The sequence below is a fragment of the Calliphora vicina genome, chromosome 3, assembly GCF_958450345.1.
Source record: "Calliphora vicina chromosome 3, idCalVici1.1, whole genome shotgun sequence".
Classification (NCBI taxonomy): domain Eukaryota; kingdom Metazoa; phylum Arthropoda; class Insecta; order Diptera; family Calliphoridae; genus Calliphora; species Calliphora vicina.
This window is the reverse complement of record NC_088782.1, coordinates 37,192,782-37,209,392: the sequence shown is the minus strand read 5'-3', so window position 1 is coordinate 37,209,392 and position 16,611 is coordinate 37,192,782. Positions and strand designations below refer to the sequence as shown.

The 16,611-nt window shown below is 29.4% G+C and overlaps 1 protein-coding gene across 1 annotated transcript in view; it reads left to right on the top strand.

The window, feature by feature from the left end:
* The first annotated feature begins 5,623 nt into the window (after nucleotides 1-5,623).
* Nucleotides 5,624-16,611, top strand: part of blot (bloated tubules) — a 115,683-nt gene continuing 104,695 nt past the window's right edge. Inside the window, exon 1 of the mRNA XM_065506509.1 lies at nucleotides 5,624-5,762. The gene's annotated coding sequence lies outside the window, so the exon portion shown is untranslated. The remainder of the gene's footprint in view (nucleotides 5,763-16,611) is intronic.

Below are 16,611 nucleotides of genomic sequence, written 5' to 3'. Positions count from 1 at the left end.
TCCCTGTTTAAGACAATTGTTATCAACTTTTATAATTTTAAATAAACTTATAGATTTTAAAACATTCGTAGTATCAATAATTATACCCTACACCACCATAGTGGGAAGGGTTTAATGCGTTCGTGCAGATGTTTGTAACACCCAAAAATATTAGTCTAACACCCACCTTAAAGTATACCGATCGACTTAGAATCACTTTCTGAGTCGATTAAACGATGTACGTCCGCCCGTCCGTCTGGCTGTCCATGTACACCTTGTGCGCAGAGTACAGGTCGCAATTTTAAAGATATTTCGATAAAATTTGGTACATATAATTTTTTCGGCCCAAGGACGAAGCCTATTGAAATCGGTCCATTATTTCACCTAGCCCCCATACAAATGTAATCTCGAAATTGGACTTTATCGGTCATAAATGTTTAATTTATATATGTATCTACACAAATTTCGCTCCAAATAAGTTCTATATATACAAAATTCATGTCACCAAATTTTGTTACGATCGGTCCATAATTAGTCATAGCTCCCATATAGACCCGCTTCCGAAAATCACTTTAACGTGCATAAATCGCTTAAATTTTTTGGCATACACACAAAATTCACCATAAATAACTTTCATATAGACATAAATCACACGACCTAATTTCATGGTGATCGGTCCATAATTGGTCATAGCCCCCATATAAGGCCCACTTCCGAAAATCACTCAAAAATATAAATTATTCAAATTTTAAAAGAAAAATGTTTTTGCTCTCTTATTATATGTTCGGGTTTGACCGACCATACTTTCTTACTTGTTTTATTTTAGAATTAAAAAAAAATACTATTGCGCATTTATAAGACATGATTTTTTTTCGATATGAGCCGCTTAAAAAAATCGCAAAAGTCTACCTTACATTAGTGCATCATTGCTGCATTTCTGTAAGTTTTACAGGAAGTAGCTATCATAGAAGCATTTTTTGCATACGAATGAGAACTATTTTTTGCTGGTACAGAACTTAGTATCCGATGTATAGACAAACAAATATGTACAAATATAAATAGGCGTCGCCGATATCCTTATACACACAGTTACTGAAATATATGTACGATCGACTTTTTGGGCCTTTTTTTAAATTTACATATATATTTAAAAATACAAGAGTCACGCCTTGTATTTTTAAATATATAGATTTTTTAAAAAATACCCAAAAAAGTCGATCGTACATATACTTTAGTAACTGTGTATAAATGATTATTTATTTTTTTCTATTCTCAACTATTATTAGAGATCAAATTATGTCACATTTCACTAGCACCGAAAAACATGGATTTTATTTTGATGTTTATCAAGTTGTATTTGTACTAGGTTTGAAACAGATCGGAAACTCAGCTGTCATAGACCTAACTCAGTTGTCAAAAACCTAAATGGTGAGAATGTATTGTTAAAAAAACTATGTGATAAAACAAAAACAACATTCGTATGTGTGATTATTTTGAGTAATTTTTAGTTTCAGTTTTTTTCTAGTTTCCCCTCTATGTGTATTTCTCTATGTTTGTAACATTTTAAAATAAAAACACAGTTCTAAAACGAAATATTTTTGAAGTTGATTTTTATCATTAATCTTTAATTTTATTAATTACATATCATTATATCTTAATTAAATTCTTCTGTAGTAGACTGATGAAATTAAGAAATAATATTTTATTTAAATGAAAAATAATGCTACTTTTCGCAGCCGATTTTAACTGTAGAAAGTGATATTTTCTTATCTCGTTCTTTGTACACTTGAAAAATTGCATAAGTTTACCTATATATTATTCGAGGGACTTTGATCGGAAAAAAGTGATAATAAATCTGTATCTTCTAAATTTTTAATCCGATTGCAAAATTATGTATGAACGAATTGTGCAGGAGGACATACGCATTTACACTTACTTTGTACATCATCGTAAAAAATTTAAATTTTTTACATGGAAAACATACATATATACTAGACTCTGGTTTCATTAAAATCGGCCCAAAAATATATAACATTTCGCTATCTTTTAATTGAAAATTCCAAATATTGAAAAATTTGACCTTTGACCTTCAAGATTTAAAGGTTAACGTTTTCCGATTATAGTAAAACTTTCAGATCATATTTAAAATTATCAGGACTATAATACTGTGAATAGGTTTTACTTAAAATTTACAACAGTAAGGAAATTGGGCTCATTCACCAAAATATGGACAAAAAATTAGTTTTTCTTGAAAATCGCAAAATTTAAATCGCAGGTACGGAAAAACTTTAAGAGGAATTGACATAATTTTTTTCATATTTTTATTCAAAAAATTCCGAAATTTGTTTAACAAAATTTTTAAAAATTTGAAAATGGAGATTCGAAACAGCCGTTAAAAAAAATATTTTTTTTTTGGTCAAGACAAAAGCTCATACACAAGTAAATACGGATATGTTTGAAATAAAAATTAGCTTTTATTTTAATGTTTCTCGAAATATGTTAATTTTTTTTCCTAAATTTCTTGTTCAAGTGGCCTGAGACACGTTAATGGTCTGGCGAATTTGTAATAACTTTAAAATTTTTTAACCAAATTTTGTCATTTATATCTCATTACAACGATAATTACGTACACATTTCGATTCTTTTGCATTTAATTGCAAAAGTATTTATTTAGTAGCAAAATTTTTACAAAAACTGAAAAATTTGTTTCGAATTTTGGCGATAATACAGTTTTTGACCAAAAGGAGATACAGGGTCAATTTCCAATTTTTTTTATTGTAATATTCATTAATATAAATAAATCTACATATTTCTAGAAAACAATGCAGAAAGTTAACGAGTTTCACCTATTTATTCCAGAAATCGTTGTCCGATTTGGCTCAAATTTTCAGCACTTAACTTTTAGGCCTAGTGTCATATTCCACCCGGCACAAAACATTTTTTCCATACAACTGATTGTCACTCTAATATATACTTATTATTGTAGTAACTGAGTATCAGCTCAATTATGAATAAACAATTCCCCGAGAGTTTTTTCCCATTGAATTTTAATAGGAAAAATGAGAAAAAAAATCAATGAGTTTTTTTATCTTTTGGCTGATGCTGACCCAACGGTACCAGTTCCCTTTCGGATCCTTGCAGGTCCCTTTCGGTACCTTGCCGGTACTTCACAATGTTAAAATTTTGTAAATAATTTCCTGAAGTCCCTATTTTCAATATTTCATAAAAAAATAAAACTTTTTCAACTATTTAAAGCCTTGGTCCACAAGGCGTTAATGTTCAATAACTAACTGAGAATAAATGACAGATATGTTCCCTTCAAAATGACATATAAGTTATTAAAAACAAAAAACGTGTTCAAAAGATACGCCACCTCTTGTATATCCCGCATTTGTAAATCATACTCCCAATATATCAAAACAACATTTTTTTGGCAGGGTATATATAAGTTTGTCATTCCGTTTGTAATATCTACATCTATCATTTGTGGCCCCATAAATTATACAGTAGCCCATAAAGTCTACATACAGGAATTCAAATTAAATTTCTTTCGTAGAAAGCTGTATTTGTAAGTTAAAAGTAATGAAATATATTTGTTAAAAAAATAAATTCACACTAAAAAAAATTAAAACAACATCACTTAATTCGGGTTTAGCAACATTTCCTATCACGTCCAAAATGTCACCGTTATTAGAATTTTTGATTCTGAGTCAAAGAACGAAATTTTTTTTTTGGTTTTTAGGGTTTTAATGTTCAAAATATTATGAAACTTAATAGCCCCGCCCACCCAAAAGTAGGCGTGACCGAGAATAAATTTTGCGTTATTTCACTCAGAATCAATAACTCTAATAACGGTAAACTTTTGGGAGTTATTTGAATTTTTTGCCGAATCTTATATACCCTTCACCAAATTATAATTCAAAATAAATAAATTTTTAGGTAAACAAAATTTATTTTTTTTTAATTTTTTGGAAATTTTTTTTACGAATTGTTTTTTTTTTTTTTAAATTTTATTTTTTGTTTTTCAAATTTTTTTTAAATATTTAGCGAAAAAAGGACATTTGGTTGAAAAAAAAATTCGGGTTAAAAAATATTTTTTCCGATTTTAACCAATTGTAGGTCCAACTTACTATGGTCTTATATACGTCGTTGCAAAGGTTGAAATATCTATCATTAGATATCCATATTGTCTATATTAATGACTTAGTAAAATTCAATGTCCTGTTTTTTTCATTATATCTCAGCCATTTTTGGACCGATTTTCTCGATTTTAAATAGCAACCGCGCTGGAAGAATTCCGGAGATATTGGTGTATGAAAGGGAAATAAATCTGTAACATCTAAAGGGTTAGACCGATTTGAATGAAATTTGATATGCGCAAAGAGGAAGTTCAGATTTCAAAAATTACATAGAAAAAATTTCTAAGAAGATGTATAAGGAATTTATATTTGAAATCTTTACTAACTTTACACAAAATATTTGAAATGAAAAACTGTTTGTTATCGAGTGGACCAGGTCCATCCAAAAAACTGTTTTTTATTTATAGAAAATTCAATTTTTGGGCAAAAATTCTCAAATCGTATAGTCGATATCTAAATATAGTAACCCATTTTAGACGGCCCAGTATGTTCTTAATTATTTTATAAAGAGAATATTAAAACCAAAAAACTAAAAAAATCTAATTTTTGGGATATTTCAAAACTTTTTGGAGAATTGAGGGATTTCTGATGACAAATTTCAAAATATATTTTTATTTTTGCATTTTTAATACAAAAATTTATATAATTGTAAAATTTTATTAAAAAAATATTCATAAATAAAATTTCAATTTAGGGCCTGCCTCACTAAATAAGAAAGAAAATGTTCGTTCGCATTTAGTGAGCCAACCCCTAAAATTTTAAAAATTTGTATCTTCACAAAAACTCAATAAAAATCATATTTTGTCATATTTTTCAAACAAGTATTCCATGAATTTTATAATTGTCAAAAGTTATATACATATATTTTTGAAAAATAGACAAAATCCCCTATCCATTGATATATAACATGTCTACTTTATGTTTTTTACGTGGCAAATTAATTAGGAAAAACTTAACATCTCGCAGTGAATTTAAATGTCTGTCTCCAAAATAATTTTAATATCCCCAAATTTTGTGACAAATTCCCAAGTCTGGCAATTCTTCACAGTATCAATAAAAAAGAGACTCATTTCTCTTACAAAAATTTTATTTTCTTTGTAAAACTCTCTTCAGTTTAATTTCTCTTGAAGTGTACTTTCTGATTTTCGCTTCAGTGCAATTCTAAATGTTTGAACGAGAAGTATGCAAATTCGGATAAAATAATAAACGAATAACGCGCGCGCACTAAAAAAAAACAACTTGAATGTAATAATAAAAAATAATTTGGTTAATAGCTGTATCAAGTCTTTAAAAAATATATGTTAAACACATTATGAAGTTTTACTTAAAAATAATTAAGAATATGGGAAGTGTGTAAAAGAAAACAAGTGCAAAAAATTGTGTCCGATAATAAAAAAGTAAAAATAATTTGTTATTTAAAGCAAAGTTAATATTATAAATCAGCAAAATAAATTGTTGTTAGTATATGTACAATATATTCATTCAAATTCTTTAGTGTACATTTCGTGTTTTTTTCTTCTGTTGCGGTGAATCTGTGTACGAGTATGTGACTCCAGGACAACATTGAGCTTCTTAAGTTTGCTTCCTGGTTTAACGAATGATAAGAAGAGGAGAAAACACAAAAACAGAATCAAACCAGATATTGTAAGTACATATGCACCTATCTATACAGATCTACATACATACATACATACATATATATTTATATAAGTATGTATGTATTTACTTACTATGTAGGTACAAATGGATATAATATGCATATTTTTAAATTTAAATACATGTAGTGTTGTAAACTCTTGTTTTTTTACATTTTCGGTATCGATTAACATTTAGTGTAAATAAATAAATCAAAAACTGTCTATGTGAATTTTGAAATTAAAAATTAGCAAAATCGGCCAATAAATTGCTGAGACAACATCCCATCAGTTAAGTCAATGTATCCCTTATTAACAGTAATTGTCTCCAATGTCTGTTCACTTGGCTGACTCCAATTCATATATATGTGATCTTTGTAGTGCAGATAGAAGTCAACTGGTTACTTTATATATCCGATGTAATCTAGCGGGAAGACAATTGTCACCTAAGTGTCAATAAGAAATAGTCACTTTAAACGTTTATTTTGTACTGCACTTTTTTGTGAGTAATTCATAAAAACTGGTTTTATACAAATTGTGTTGATATAATTCTCATACAGTTTATTTGTAGCCTAGCGTGAAGTCAATTGTCATTTTAGTGTCTCTAAGTAACCTATAGTGTAGTCACTTTAAACTTTTATTTTGTACTACACTTTAGAATGTAGTTATGTTAACTACCAGAAGTAATCTATTGGAGTGTTGTCGTAGGAAGGTTAGTTTACAAGCAATCGTTTTTTGGACTGTCTATGAGATGTCTTTTTAACTGACAATTTGAGGTTATTAAGGAATCAGAAGTTTTGGTCATCGGAATACAGTGTAATGTCCATTGGACTAAACATATTTTTCAAGTGTTGAAAGAAGCATTCAAGTGAGTGACTTGGTTCTTTAAAATGGTATAGCATCTGATTTTCTTACTTAAATCCGTTCCAAAAAGGGAATACAACTCTCTAGGCCGGTGCTTCAGAGTCCATTTTGGACATTATCGGTGATAATAAGGCACTAAACTCTCAAATGTGGCTAGTGTTCGTATAAATTATGAATAAAAGAAAATTAAATTTGGTTCATTTAAGGAACTTCAGAACTATCCAAACTTGACCAATTTAAAAAAAAAAAAAAAAAAAAAAACGCTGAACAGGAAGGCTTCGTAAAACTATTCCAAGACAAGAGAATTTAAGAAATTGTCAAAAATGACTCCCCGAATCTTTAATTGGAAATTAGTTCTCGAATTGTTAGCTGCAGGCAGCGTTGCCACTCATAAAATAATTTTCCTACCAAATTTCTAATTAAAAACTACCAAAACCTACCAAATTTAAAATATTTGAGAAATGCTATATTGATTCGTTTCAAAATTAATAGTTAACTAAAAATTATATTATTGCTGCTATAAAATTACCCAGATTAAGAAAGATATTTAATAACACTACAATCATAAATATGTTAAAATCGTTCAGTTTTCGAGATTTTATTTTTGAGTCGATTTAACGATGACCTTCCATGCGTCTGTCTAGCTGGTTGTCCATGTATTTCATATAGCCCCCATATAAATGTCCTCCAGAAATAAGACATTATCCGTCATAAATGCTTGATTTATATAGATATTAAATAACATTTTTACAAATAAATTACACCTAAAAATTCAATTCATAATTGACCATAGCTCCCATATAAGGCCCTCTTCCGAAAATTACTTAAACGAGCATAAAACTCGTTTAAGTAATTGAGAGCCCTTTGTCATTTTTTGAACTCAACACTACTAAACAAATACACATTTACCTGACTAAACTAAATATTTAAGAAAATAATATCTTCATATTTTGCAAATATGTAGTTTTATTATTTTGGCTTAATATAAGTAGTTCTTTCGTTATTATTTTAATTATTTTGTTCTTAAAAATACTTATGTATTCAGAAATATCGTAGCCTACCAAAATACGACAAATATCGGAACAAACCAACCAAACTACCAAAAGTCAATTTGTTAACTTGAAACTACCAATTTTGGTCCAATTGGACCAAAGCGGCAACGCTGGCTGCAGGGCAAAAATAATGTGTAAGTAAGTAAGAGTGTTATATTCGGCTGAGCCGAATCTTATATACTCTTCACCAAATTATACTTCAAAATAAAAATTTTTAGGTAAACAAAAACTTTTTTTCCAAAGTTTTGTGGTTTTCATTTTTTGAAAAAAAAATTTTCCAATTGTTTTTTTTTTTTTTTTTAAATTTAAAAATTTTTTTTTTTGTATTTTTTATTTTTTTTTTAATATTTAGCGAAAAAAAACTTTTGGCGAAAAAAAAATTCGGGTTAAAAAATATATTTTCCGATTTTGACCCATTGTAGGTCCAAATTATTATGGTCTTAAATACGTCGTTGCAAAGGTCTTTGAAATATCTATTATTGGAAGTCCATATTGTGTATATTAATGACTTAGTAATCCAGATATAGGTCAAAAAATGGGTCAAAAACCGAGGTTGTCCTGTTTTTTCCTTATATGGCTGCCATTTGTGGACCGATTTTAAATATCAACCGAGCCGGAAGAATTCCGGAGATATTGATGTATGAATCGTGTATGTAAGTTATTTGGGGGCTTCTGAAAGTTGACAGACTGACGGACATGACTTAATCGACTCCGCTATAAGGATCCAGAATGTATATACTTTATAGGGTCGGGAAATTATATTGTGGAAATTACAAATGGAATGACAAACTTATATATACCCTTCTCACGAAGGTGAAGGGTATAACAAGTAAGAGTGTTATATTCGGCTGTAACCATTCTTAATGTTCTGAGGTGGCCTTGTTTGGGGACTAGGAACAAATGTTGCCCGATTTTCGCCATAATTAGTATAATTTCAGAGTATGTACTTAGAACTAATTGTTCCAAAATTTGATCATAATTGCCACATAATCAACATATTTATGACTGTTCAAACAGTATTCCGGGGGGACATTTGTATGAGGGATAGGTGAAATCATGGACCGATATTGCCCATTTTCAATACCAAACAACATAGAGTACTTGTGAGCCAACTAGCTCCTTTCGTCTTAGAATTTCATAAGAAATCAGAATTTGTCAAAGAATATTTAAACTGGTCGAAATTGAAATGGAATACTGTTCTCTTTAAATAGACTGGACCACAAGTACACAAATAAGGCAATATTATGGTGTGGTGGTATTTTCCAGGACAAAAAACATTAAACATCCAAGTCAAAAAACAATAAATGACACTATGACTGAAATCGGATACAGAACCATTTTGAACGCTGAGGAAAATGTCGTCCTAGTTTGGAGATACCAGCTCGACAAAGACCGCAGACACACCTCAACAAACTATACCATGAAGAAAGCTTTATCAGATACGGGAGTGGCAAAATATTTCAAATTATAAAATATTTGGGACCGATTTAGCAAAGACACATTACGCAGGATCGACTTTAACACAATATACTCATTGACCGCAATAAAAAATATCCACCAAATGTCTCCAAAATGCCTGGGCCATAATAAAAAAGTTGTAGGCGAATGAATTCAGTTCCTCAGAATTTTTGCTCCCCCGCAAACGAAATATAGTTTATTTAGATTAAAATTAACGAAATTGTCATCACTGGGTCTACTGTTGTTATTGTTTTTTTGTTGTTGTTGGATTTGTTATAACTGCAATTTTTTCTCTACTTATTTTGTGACGATTCCCTTAAACATGTTCAACCAGTTTTATTTTGGTGAATTGTTTGTTGTTTTTTTTTTGTTTTGCCATTCTACTATAGTATTTTCTTCTTCATTATGCACGAGTGTTTATGTGCTGCACTACTAGTGTAGTTTTAAATGAAGATCAATGTTTTTTTTTGGCGATCGTTAAAGTTTATTATTTTTTTGTTTTGTTTTGTTTTCATTATCTAGTTTTCTCATTCAGTTACTGGGTATTTATTTTAAGTTTTATTCTAGTTTCAATAATTTATAATCAGTTAAAAGTCATTGTATTGCATGCCCTTGTGGCCAGCCACCTTCACAGGTTCAATGAATGATATTGATTTGAAAGCAAATTAAAATTAACTGGGCAGGATATATAAAGGGTGTTGCAAAATTTGTGCAAGATTTCAATTCGATAGTAATTCGCACTTTATGGACAATTCCAATGATAGGTCCACCGTTCATTTTGATATTTACAGTGCGTTTCGTTGGCGATCGATATACATATCTGTCAAAAATAAGGACAAGATTAAAATAAGGACCACCCTATTAAATACGTATGTGATGAATGCGAATGTTAATACAGCTGGAAAACAAATTATATAGTTTTTATTTAAGTATTTGTAGAAAGATTTGTTTGGTTTATAAATAAATACAAATCGTCTAAAATTACGTGATTTTTTTTTCGCGACGTCATTAAATATTGCAAAAAATTGCGAAAGTAAGCTAAATCGAAAGCTACAAACAATGAAATAGAATTAAAAAATGCATAAAATTCAATTTTGAATTTGTGCAATTAATTTTACACGTACAAAAATTATAAAATTGTTTGTTTTCAATCAATTTGTAGGCAAATTGAAATTTGAATGTGACATGTTTCGAATGCAGAATGAATAGAACAAACTGATATGTCATGTAATTGTTGTGTAACTAAATGTTTATTTCATTCAATTTTGCTAAAATAAGGTTGGAATTGGTGTAATGGATTTTAATTGTTTGTTAGTAGAAGTAAAGTTTATCTCTAAAATACTGGAACCTGACACAATTCTCTAATTGAATGTCATAGGTTCAATTTTAATTGAATTTATGAATTCATTTACTTTAATTAGTTTAATGCACTTACTTTTGTTTTTATAATTTGAAAATGCAAGCTTATATTTTTATTGTAATTACCGTAAGGCCCCACAAAAACAATGTTAATATTTAATTATAAAAAACAAAAACAAATTGAATTCAATTTCAAAAATGTTCTCATGAAGATTTTTTTCATTTACAAACAAATATGTATAAACTAATGGTTAATGAAAAACGAAAGAATAATTTACAAACTACTAAATGAATGTTTCTTTTACATATATTTCCTATAAAAAATGTAACAAGTGAAATTTTATAAATAAAAAATCAACTCTTAACAATACATAACTTAAAGATAAACTAAAAAACCTAGATATAAATGATTGTATTTGTAAGTTTCTTAAGTGTTTTGTATGAGTTTGAATGTTGTGGCTGTATGTGATGAATGTATGTTAGTTTGGCATTAAAATAAGGAAAATTTTATGGCAAAACTAGTAGGAAAATTGAAGATGATCAAACCCAACAATGAGTAAAATACTCTATAACAAGTAACATGGATGTGTATGAAGATAAATTTAAATTGAACTATGTAGCACAGACATAAACCACATTTTTAGCACAGGCCATTTTGCAGCGAAAAGAGCACTGTTAAGTAACTTAAGAGTCATAATATTTGAAATACATATTTTCAGAATAAAAAAAAATATTAAAAAAAATCGATTTGAAATAATAGATGGATATTTGAACCGATCTTAAGATCAGGATTACAATAAATTTGAGTTTTTTAAAAAAAATAAATCTGGAGAGGATTTGTGGCCATTATGTAAATTAGAAAATAGGCTCGGATATGACACTATAAGGAAATGGTATTCTCAAAATTAATCTCAAATTTATTGGAATCCCAAATTATTTCACATATCCCACTACTATGGTTCCATTCAGTGACCTTTGGAATACTGGAAAGCTTTGATTTCAAAGATTTCAAAATACTTTTTCGGATATTCAGAATTTATTACAGATTGGAGTTATATGATTTTGAAAATTGTGAAATTTTACATTTTGTTAAAAAAGAGACAAATGGAAATTTTGAAAAAAATGGGTAAATTTTGGAATTGTGATAGCTCTAGTCCTAATAGGATGGAAAGTCACTACTTCAGAGAGTTAAGAAGTGTTTAGCTTATATTCAGAATTTATTTTTGATCAGACTTATATGATTTTGAAAATAGTTAAATTTTACGTTTTGTTAAAAAACGGCCACATGGAAATTTGGAAAAATGGGTAAATTTTGGAACTGTGCTAGATCTAGTTCTAATAGGATGGAAGCTATAACTTCAGAGAGTTAAGAACTGTTCAGCCTATAATCAGAATTTATTTCTGATCGGACTTATATGATCTTGAAAATTGTGAAATTAAATATTTTGTTAAAAAAGGGGCACTGGAAATTTGGAAAAATTGGATAAATTTTGGAATTGTGTTAAATCTAGTCCTATTAGGGTGGAAAGCTATCACTTCAGAGAGTTAAGAACTGTTTAGCTTATATTCAGAATTTATTTTAGATCGGTGTTATATGATTTTGAAAATTGTGAAATTTTAGATTTTGTTAAAAAAGGAGCACATGAAATTTGGAAAAAAATGCAAAATTTTGGAATTTTGCTAGATCTAATCCTAATAGGGTGGATAGCCATCACTTCAGAGAGTTCAGAACTGTTTAGCGTATATTCAGAATTTATTTCAGATCGGAGTTATACGATTTTGAAAATAGTGAAATTTAACAATTCGTTAAAAAGGGCACATGGAAATTTGAAAAAAATGGGCAAATTTTGGAATTGAGCTGGATGTAGTTCTAATAGGGTGGAAAGATATGACTTCCGACATTTCAGAACTGTTTAGCTTATATACAGAATTTATTTCGATCGGAGTTATATGATTTTGAAAATAGTGAAATTTTACATTTTGTTAAAAATGGGAATTAAAAAAAATGGTTAAATTTTGGACTTGTGCTAGATCTAATAGGGTGGAAAGCCATCACTTTAGGGAGTTTAGAACTTATATTCTGAATTTATTTCATATCAGAGTTATAAGATTTTGAAATTTGTAAAAAATGGGTAAATTTTGGAATTGTGCTAGATCTATGACTTCAGAGAAATATAACACTTTAGCGCATATTCAGAATTTATTTCAGATCGGAGTTATATGATTTTGAAAATAGTGAAATTTAACATTTTGTTAAAAAGGGGCTCATGGAAATTTGGAAAAAATGGGTAAATTTTGGAATTTTGGTAGATCTAATCCTAATAGGGTGGAAAGCCATCACTTCTAAGAGTTAAGAACTGTTTAGCTTATATTTTGAATTTATTTTGGATCAGTTTTTTTCACTTATACATTCTCACCACTTAGGTTTTTGACAATTGAGTTAGGTCTTTGGCAGGAAAATTTCCATATGGTTGCAAATACGGTTTAAAAAATAATTGTTTATGCCTTAAACTTTATGGTATACAAATTTTTGTCAAGCAATTTTTTTAAATTAAATAAATTCTCAATGCTCAAATATACGCTGAATTTTGTATTATTCTACTCAAAGTACCACAACATTGACAACTTTGGATATAAATTCAAACGATGATTGCTGATTTAAGTCAGAATAGAACAGACTATTAAAAAATTTATTCAAATCGCAGTCGTTTCGAACAAAATGTTTAAATTAAATGCCTCCAAGTTTGAACATTTAAAAGAAACAAACTATTTTTAATTCCACAAATGATTCATTAAATACTTTTTAATGGGTTCCCAAAATTTATATTTGCAGCTGTGTGTATAGTAAAGTGTTGCCAACCTAAAAATTGTTTGACAGCTGACAGTTAAGGTATAGTAAAAAAACGAGCATTACACGAATAAATAACGCGTTTTCACAGTTGAACAATATTTCAAAAGTAATGAAAGTTTTGACGTTCCAATCAAACCCGCATGCGATTTTCGAAAATTGTTGGCATCTAAAAGGTGTCAATGTTTGGTGCGGATTTTATGCTGTAAGCATCATTGGATCACACACTTTCGAAAATGTCAAACAGGAAATGTTGCTCGATATGGCAACATGACACCAGAGTTCGTTTTGCCCAAAATTGTATGATATTGATGATTACAGCATGATACATTTATTTTTATTCTCTCGTTTGGCTGATCAGAATTGGCCTCCTAGATCGTGTGATTTAGTACTATTGAATTTCTTTTTATAGCTTTATTTGAATTTAAAGGTCTATGCCAACAAAGCCAACATCCATCCTTTCATTGGAGGACTGAAGTCAAAGATAATATTTATGCAAAATGGTCATGTAATATTTCGACAAAAGTGTATGTGCCTGTAAAAGCTTGGAAGTCATTTGCCACATGAACTTTTTCATTTTCCATGACACAGGAGTGTACTTTATAATTCAATAATAAAGATGTCATTATTACACTACTTCTAAGTAATGCAGAGCGTATGTAGTAGTCGTTGAAAAGTATTTTGTTAAGTTTTTGCAGCATATTTCTAGTGAATAGAGAAAGCTTTTAGTTTTGAATCGGTATTGAGTCCTTAATTCACAAACATATACTGATACTTATTGATTAGTAGAAAGTCTCGATATTTTTAAAGCTTCGTTTTTTATGTTCATGATACATGTACCGCATCACTTAATCGGACTTTATTGGCCAGATTTGTTGATTTCTTCTCAGGCTTTAAAAAATAAACATGTTTTTGCAAAAAATTCTTTGGAAATTGTGTTGAGATTTTTTCTTCTTTGTTTTTGCAGTTAACAACTCGTTCACGTTCTAAGACTGCAGGCGTTACTACGAGTAACTAATAATGAACTGGATAAATTTGCAACAAAAAACATACATACATACATACATATGTATTTACGTAAACTCAAATGTATGTATTAGAATTCTTCTTCCTCTTGTCCATATGTACGTTAGCTAATGTTACCAAAACTTACCAACTCCACCAAATAAGTGCTCTTAAATACCATCTACATAAAAGTAATTTCACAAAACGTAAAAGAACACATAAAAAAAAGAAGTTACAATTAGACTTGTAAGTCGTTGGAATGAAGAAGAAAATCACGTAAAACTTATTAAAATGGAAAAAACGTAGAAGAAAAAAAAGAAAAAAACTTGTATGGAAAGTGGTGCAATTTAAGAACAAACTCTTTAAATGTTTCGCTGCTTTAAAACTAGTAGTTCTCGTATCTAGAACTCTATACAAAGTGTAATTTTATTTTTTTAAATGTAAAAAAAAAAAGAAATGTTGAAAGCTGTATCTCAGTTGCGGACTTAATGTTCTTCATCAGCATTGTACTCAATTAATGGTGGTTTTTAAATGTTAAACTGTTTTCTTGGTCATAAAATTAAATTATAAAAAAAACTTGGTAACATTTTTCGCCAGTTTAAACAGATTTTATTCAATTTGCTAGCAAAAACAATATTTTCTATAGAAAATATTGTTTTACATAAAATTTTCGGTAGAAATATTCTTTATAGACTGAATTAGAAACTATAGAAAACAGTTTCACAGAAATTTTTGGTAGAAAAAATTCCCATAAACAAAAAGTTCCATAAAAGAAACTGTTATACTGAAAATTTTCAATAGAAATAACTGTAATACACATAACGTTTGATAGAAAAACTGTTATACAAATAATTTTGTATAGAATAAACTGATATACAGAAAATCTTCTGTGATAAAATGTTATATACGAAATTGTCTATAGAAATAACTATTATACAAAAACATTTCTATATAAATACACACAATCTTATATAAGTGAAACCTTTATTCAAACTGTTATACAGAATATAGCTTATCGATGAAACTGTTATACAGACAATTCTCCATAGAAAATGTTCTATTGATTAAAAGTTATACAGAGAATTTTCTATGATAAAATATTATATACAAAATTGTCTTCATTGACTTCAAAATTGACTTCAAAATGCGGGATTTAAAATAAATGGCCTATCTTTTTAACGCGGTTTTTGTTTTTAATAACTTATTTATATGTAATTTTGTAGGATACATATCTGTCATTTATTCTCAATTAGTTATTGAACATTATAGTGGAAACAACAACGTTTTTTTGCATCGAAACTGTCAAATTTTGTGCCAACAAAGCTTCATATGCAGGAGGTTTTGCTTTATGTCTTTAATTTGAAAAAAGTACCGCTGGTGAATGTGTTCTATAGGTTTCAACGAGAATGAAATGACTTGTGCGGTTATGAAGTGGTGTTTTTGACACGGAAGACAATGATCGCCTTGGTCAGCCAACAAATTTTGAAGACCAAGAATTGGAGGAATTACCCCTTGAAGATTGTTGTCAAACTCAACAAGAGCAGCAATTTCAAAAAGTTTTCGAGCAGCAGCATTCATCCAAAAGCGTGGAACTTGGGTACCATAGGAATTGAAGCCGAGAAACATTGAAAGACGATTTTGTATGTCTGAAATGCTGCTTGAACGCTATAAAAGAAAATCATTTTTGCACCGAATCATTACTTGCGATGAAAAATTGATCCATTACGATAACCCGAAGCGTAAGAGATCACAGGCCAGGCCAACCAGCCGAATCGATACCAAAGCCAAATATCCATGGCGCTAAGGTAATGCTCTGTATTTGGTGAGACCAAAAGGTTCATATATATTATGAGCTGCTGAAATCTGGCCAGACCATCACAAGGAACCTTAACCGAACGCAATTGATTCATTTGAAGCGAGCATTGACCGAAAAATGCTATTCTATCATGAAAACACTCGGCCACATGTTGCAATACCTGTTAAAAACTATTTAGAATGAAGTGGTTGGGAAGTTTTGCCTCACCCGTTTTATAGTCCAAACCTTGCATGGTCCGAATACTATTTGTGTCGATCGATGCAGAACGCTCTCTCTGTGATACGCTTTACTTTGGAACAGAGTATCCCATATTGGCTTGATTCGTTTTTGGCCTAAAAAAATAGCAGAGGGAAAGGCTGGATAATTGGATAAGATGTTCAAACTCTCTGAGCCGAAACAAAATCGTCTAGATTTTGTACTTAGAATAATATAACAAACAATATGAAAAGAAGAGGAA